At 52.2% G+C, this 5835-nt stretch overlaps 1 pseudogene; it reads right to left on the bottom strand.

Moving 5' to 3' along the window:
* Window positions 1-946: 946 nt before the first annotated feature.
* Window positions 947-2963, bottom strand: LOC144798088 (uncharacterized; annotated as a pseudogene).
* Between the last annotated feature and the right edge of the window lie 2872 nt (window positions 2964-5835).

Raw genomic sequence — 5835 nt, 5'->3', positions numbered from 1 at the left:
TGGCGGTATCTACACCCAGACACTCGAAGTTACTCATAATACTCTGGCACAGACAAAACGCACTCCCGGCTAGACTATGTCTTTCTCCCGCGGCGGGCACTGGGCAATGACTGTGAGGCGGAATACATGGCACGCAGCATCTCTGACCACTCCCCACTGACGGTTAGAACGGGAGGGATGGCTAGGGCAAATTGTGGTAATTGGAGGTTGACGGCTTGGGAACTTCAGAACACCGAGATATTAACTCGGTTAACATAGTGAGTTATATTCGTGTAGAAGGGAGCCCACATTACTGCTGTTAGTGAGTAACACCTAAATGAAAGAACAAACACTGCTTTCATTAGTGAGATGCAAGAAATTAGACTTTACCAACACTGCTGAGTGACACAAATGAGAAAGGAGCCCCTCGCTCCCATCATTAGTGAATTATACAAATTGGTTGTGGAGTGCACCATTGCTACTCTTAGTGAATTAAAACAATGGAAGAGAAGTCCAGCCTTCCATCATTAGTTAGTTACATCATTGTGGAAGGAGACCAACATTCCTAACACTAGTGAAGTACACCAATTGAAAATTAGCCCTTTACTCCTTCACTGGGCGTTACAATCATTTGGAAGGAACCTTACATTCTTATCATTGCTAAGTCACACCATTGGAATAGGAGTCCCTCCTACCTTTATATTCTCTCTATAGGGGCGGTTAATGTGTTATTGCTGTGTATAGTGGGTTTCACCAATTTAGAGACAGCTTCTTACAGAAGTGTATCTGTGGGGTATCCAAAAATGAAGGACCACGTGATTATCTGTACCAAATAATTTACAAAGGAGAACAGTGAAATAAAAAAGAGGTGCTAAACATCCATACAACTCCAAATACTTTATTAAGAGAAAAGGAGACACTGTTCCCAACACCCGCTGACAGACTACAATGGGAGTTGAACACAGTCCTATAACTGCAGCCACAGACTGGGCTCACCTGGCTCGGACATGCTAACTGGATCAACTTGCTTCCGCTCCAGACCTCCTCTCCAGTCTCGATCCAAGGCTCCAAGAGGACTAGTCCAAGCCTTCAATGAAATGTGGCCCTCTGTCCTATCTGGTTCTGACTCACTTGAAAAAGGGTCTCTCATCCAAGAAGGCCTAGGGCCTCTGGATGCCTGAGTGCTAGTCCATGCTGATCTCCTGTCAGCCTCAGCTGCTGTCTGTCCAGACTCTGGACCTCTGGGGGTCTGGGTTGCTGCCCCACCATGTTCCGGTGGGGACTGAGGTTTGCCCTCCAACGCTCTGGAAGTGGTCCCTTTATTGGTTCCATCCAGCTGTGGGGGTGTCATGGTTCTTGCACCCCTTGGCTCTCGCAGGGTTACAAGTGTCCTCATATCTGGTTCTGAGGAGGCTTCACCTCTAGTGTCTGGTGGTTTTGATAGGTCTGGGTCTCTTGGCTCTCCTGACAGAGTCTCAGCAGGCCTTGCTGTTCCTTGTCCCAGTACATCTAAACCCAGAGAACTTCTGGTTGCACCTGATGCACTTGTCACTATCACCATCCTTTCTATCGGTTCAGAGCTCGAACTCCTTTCCATTCTGATGGGCATTGTGTTCTTCCCTGTTCAGGCGGGGTCTCAGTGCCTTGGGTCTGAACAGAAGAAGCATCTTGTTCTTTGAAAGTGTGATAGCCAGCAATTTTGTTACGATGTGACGTAGCATGTATTAATCGGCCTCGAGATCCACCACCATCTCTGCCAGGTTCTGGTAGCGTCTGGGGCTCTGCCATAGCCAGTTCTGAGGGGATATGTGTTTCTGTCTGTCCAGTCTCTGGCCTCCAGGGTTGCGAGGATGTCCGATCTTCAGATCTCCTTGATTCTGAAGAGACCAGCACCTTCAACATCTCTGATCGTGGTGGGATGCGAGCTTCCGCACTCATTAGTTCTGATAGAATGTGAGTTTCTGGAACTGCTCTCTCTAGTTCTGATGGGATATGAGCCTGAGTATATGCTCTTGTAACTTCTGAAGGGATGCTGGCCTGTTCTTTTTGTCTTCCTGGTGCTATGTGAGTGTATGTTTCTTGTCTACCTAATTCACATGGAATATACGTGTGTTCTTCTGACATCTCTGGTTCTGATGAGATGTGAATATGTGCATATCGTCCCCTTGGTTGAGTTGGGATGTGAGTTTGTGCTTCAACCATCCGTGGTCCAGCTAGCATGTGTGTCTGTTCTTCTAGCTTCACTGATTGAGATGAGCTGTGAGTTTGTGCTTCTGTCGTCTCTGCTTCTAATGGGATGTGCGTTTGTGCTTCTCTTCTTCCTGGTTGAGATGGGGTGTGAGTTTGTGCTTCCTTTCTGTCTGGCTCCGATAGAATGTTACTTTGTACCTCTCGCCTCCTTGCTTCTGTTGAGACGTGAGGGTGTGCTTTCCTCATCCCTGGTGTAACGTTGACCTGCATGCTCTTCTGCATGGATGGGTCCATTATTTGCGAGAGGTGGTGACCTGACCCCTGCACTGGATTCCAGTCTGTAACAAATGTTGTCCTCTCTATTTCCGACGGGGTGTACTGAGGTACCACCCCTCCAGGGTGAGCGTAGTCCCTTCTCCTCACTGCCATAGAGATCGGCCCCTCTGTTTTCCCTCCCTCTCTCCGGGCCACCGGCTCTGCCACCCCCGGACTTTGAAGCATCCTCTCTCCGGCTCTCCAGGATGCTCCTGCCGTCTCGCTGTCTGCCAGAGCATTTCCCAGGCTCGGATGTGAGGTTCTAACAAGGCTGCGAGTTGAAGACCCACCCGGCCCGATGCACCTGGGTTTGTGGGAGAATAGAAGGGGGGGCGGGATGGGATAGAGGGGCGCTTCCCACCGTTTGTTCAGCCTTTGGATCGCTGGTCCGGATCGGGTCCGCTGGAAGTAGAACCAGAGGGGGGTAGAAGAAACAAGCATCAGCAGGGCATGGGGCTGCCCGCAGTACAGGGGACCATGGTGCTGAGCAGCGAGCTCAGACCTGGGGCATGGTACAAAAACACAATACTTTCACCAAGGGGAGGTAAAACACGAGCAGAGGGAGAGCCCAGCCAAGGGCACGGGGGCATCCGCGTGAGCAGCCAGACTTTGCAAGTTCTCCCGCGGCCAGGGGCTGACGATTGCGGGAGCTGCTCGCATCTGCTGACTCCGAGCAGTGGCTGGAGCTGAGGGAAGCTGCCAGTGACTGGTTGGCTGCTTCACGCTGATCCCACGGAGCCCGAGCTGGGCCTGGCGGGGCAACTGGGCAAGGCTAGCCAGGAAGGGCCCTGGGCTGTTAATAATGTGTACATGTTGGCCGGTCGGTGACGGACGTCGTCGAACCTCGGACGGTCCGTCTCAGTGTGGCGTCTGGTCTGCCTGGGTCTGACCTGGTATCGGTATCGGATCTCCGGTCTCAGCTCACGCGCACGCCGCACTTTTAATTGCTCGCTCTGCAAAGCACAAGGCCGCAAGCATGTTAGCATGACCGGCGCCACACCAGTATTCCTTTCAGTTCTTTGGTCACAAGTCACGACACCATCAGCCCCTGACCCACCCCTGAAACCCGCGCATGCGTGTCGCGGAGACAACTGCGCGCCGCGCGCACCCACTAACCATTTTAGCCTCAGAGGGCAGAGTCCCGTCCAGGCCCGCGGCGCGCACCATTAACTCAAGAGGCTCAGACTGAGGCCCGGCCGGGCCCCACGCGTGCGCACCACACAGCAGTTGCGCACCATTAATTCAATCAAAGTCAAAGAGCGAGCCTCTGAGGCCCGGGGCGGGCGTGTCCGCGCACCACCATTTAATTAGAAGAGCGTGCGTGCATGCCGTGTGCTTTTAAAAGCACGATATATAAAGTCAGTGAGGGGGCCTCTGGAGCGCCCCCACTCACAACTGTGTTACGCCCCTGCCGTGTGCACCCTTTAATTTATTGAGGACGGCATGCCCGGTGTGCCATGCGCACTGCGCACCAATAAAATTATGTCATAATAAATAAAGGGAGTGGGCCCCTGGAGCGTGGGGGCTGCGGGGGCCTGTGTTACACCCCTGCTCGCTGAGCGTTACCTGGGGGATACGATCTCACTCTCCTCTCCTCGCAGCTTGAGCCTCTGATGCGACTTTGTTGATTGTGAGCAGTGGAACTCAGACCCCCGACGGTGATGGTTCGAGGTCTCTCTTTGGCAAAGGCAGGCTCGGGCCGGCAGCGGTGAATTCCCACAGCTCCTCTGGGGATGCTGGTCCGGGCAGTTGGCAATGACGATCGCAGCACTTCTGGACACGATGTCTATCGAAGCAGAGAACAAGACTGCTCCGGGACACACAGTCACAGGGCAATTTCTCACGCAGGTTTGAGGCTGCAACAGGGCACACGCACACAGTGTCGTTGAGACTCACTTGTTCTCTGAGTGCACACGATCACAGGGCAATCCTCACAAAGGTCTCAGGATGCACGAAGCACGCGCACACAGCACAGCTGAGACTCACTTGAGCTCCAGGTGCACACAATTACACAGCAATTTTCTCGCGAAGGTCTCAGGCTGCACGAAGCACACACTCACAGCGTCGCTGAAACGCACTTGAGCTCCGGGTGCACACGATCACAAGGCAATCTTCAGGAAGGTCTCAGGCTGCACGAAGCACATGCACACAGCGTCGCTGAGGCTCACTTGGACTCCGGGTGCACACGATCATGGGGCAGTTCTAACGGAGGTCTCAGGCTGCAAAAAGCACACGCACACAGCGTTGCTGAGACACCCTTGGAAACTTTTATGTTCCTGAGTTTCCACAACAGGGAGTCAGCTCTCCTCGGGCCCTTGGAGACACGTTACTTTGGGACACAGCACACAGCAAAGATCTTTCAAGCAGGGGGATACAACACACAGCAAAGTCCCTTAGCCTCTCATTAGTTAAATACGCAAACTGCAGGACAGCCCCAGAACGCACAGCAAAGGTCAGTCCTTCTCTTCAGTCTCTTCAGCTGTTCTTCCTTTGGCGGAGGTTCCTCTTGACCGCGATGTAGTTTCAATCCTTTTCAGTCTTGATCAGTCCAAAGTCCAGCGGTTCAGCTCTCATAGTTATACCCCTAAATGTATTTGAAGTCTTTGTGTTCAGGTGAGCACTGATCCCTGTCCAAACCAGTTCTGGGTGTCTCCCTGCCAGTGACACCTTCTTCCTTTGATAGTGGGGGTCTGGATCCTCAATAACTCTGCAGGAGATGGAGCCATTGTTTTATGGCAGCAGCCCAGGCCTCTTCACCTCCAGGGACTACTCCTCCCCCCTACACTCCAGATGCAGGTCAGCCTGTTGCTGTCTCCTATTCCTCCCCTGGATAAGACATTTCCCAGACCCTGTCACATTCAATTCCAGACAGTCAATCCACAACCAGGCAGAGACACACAGAATTTTTAGAACAAGAAAACCAGGCACTTCTAAAAGCGAGGTTTCTTAACACACAATACAAAAACCACCTTCACAAAAAGATGTGTTATTAAATTGTGAGTTCAGTCACACTAAACTTCACCTCTCCATCTTAAGCCTATGGGAAGATAGGCTGGCAGCATATTACACAGCATCCTCCATTCTGTCCTGTGGGCAAGATGGCCTTGCAACAGTGAAAAACTAATTTGGCAGTTTTTCACTGTCAGGAAATGGTACACACCTTAGTACATGTCCTACCTTTCACATACACTGGCACCCTGCCCAGGGGGGTACCTTGAGCCGACCATAGAGGTGTCTGATGTGCATAAAAAGGGATGGGTAAGGCCTGGCAAGTGGGTGCACTTGTGAGGACGACAAGGCAGTTTAACAAACTGCACGCAGGCACTGCAGTGGCAGGCCTGAGTCCTCTCT

The sequence above is a fragment of the Lissotriton helveticus genome, chromosome 12 (assembly GCF_964261635.1).
Source record: "Lissotriton helveticus chromosome 12, aLisHel1.1, whole genome shotgun sequence".
NCBI classification, from domain to species: Eukaryota; Metazoa; Chordata; class Amphibia; order Caudata; family Salamandridae; genus Lissotriton; species Lissotriton helveticus.
The sequence above is the reverse complement of the archived record's forward strand: the minus strand, read 5'-3'. Positions and strand labels throughout refer to the sequence as shown.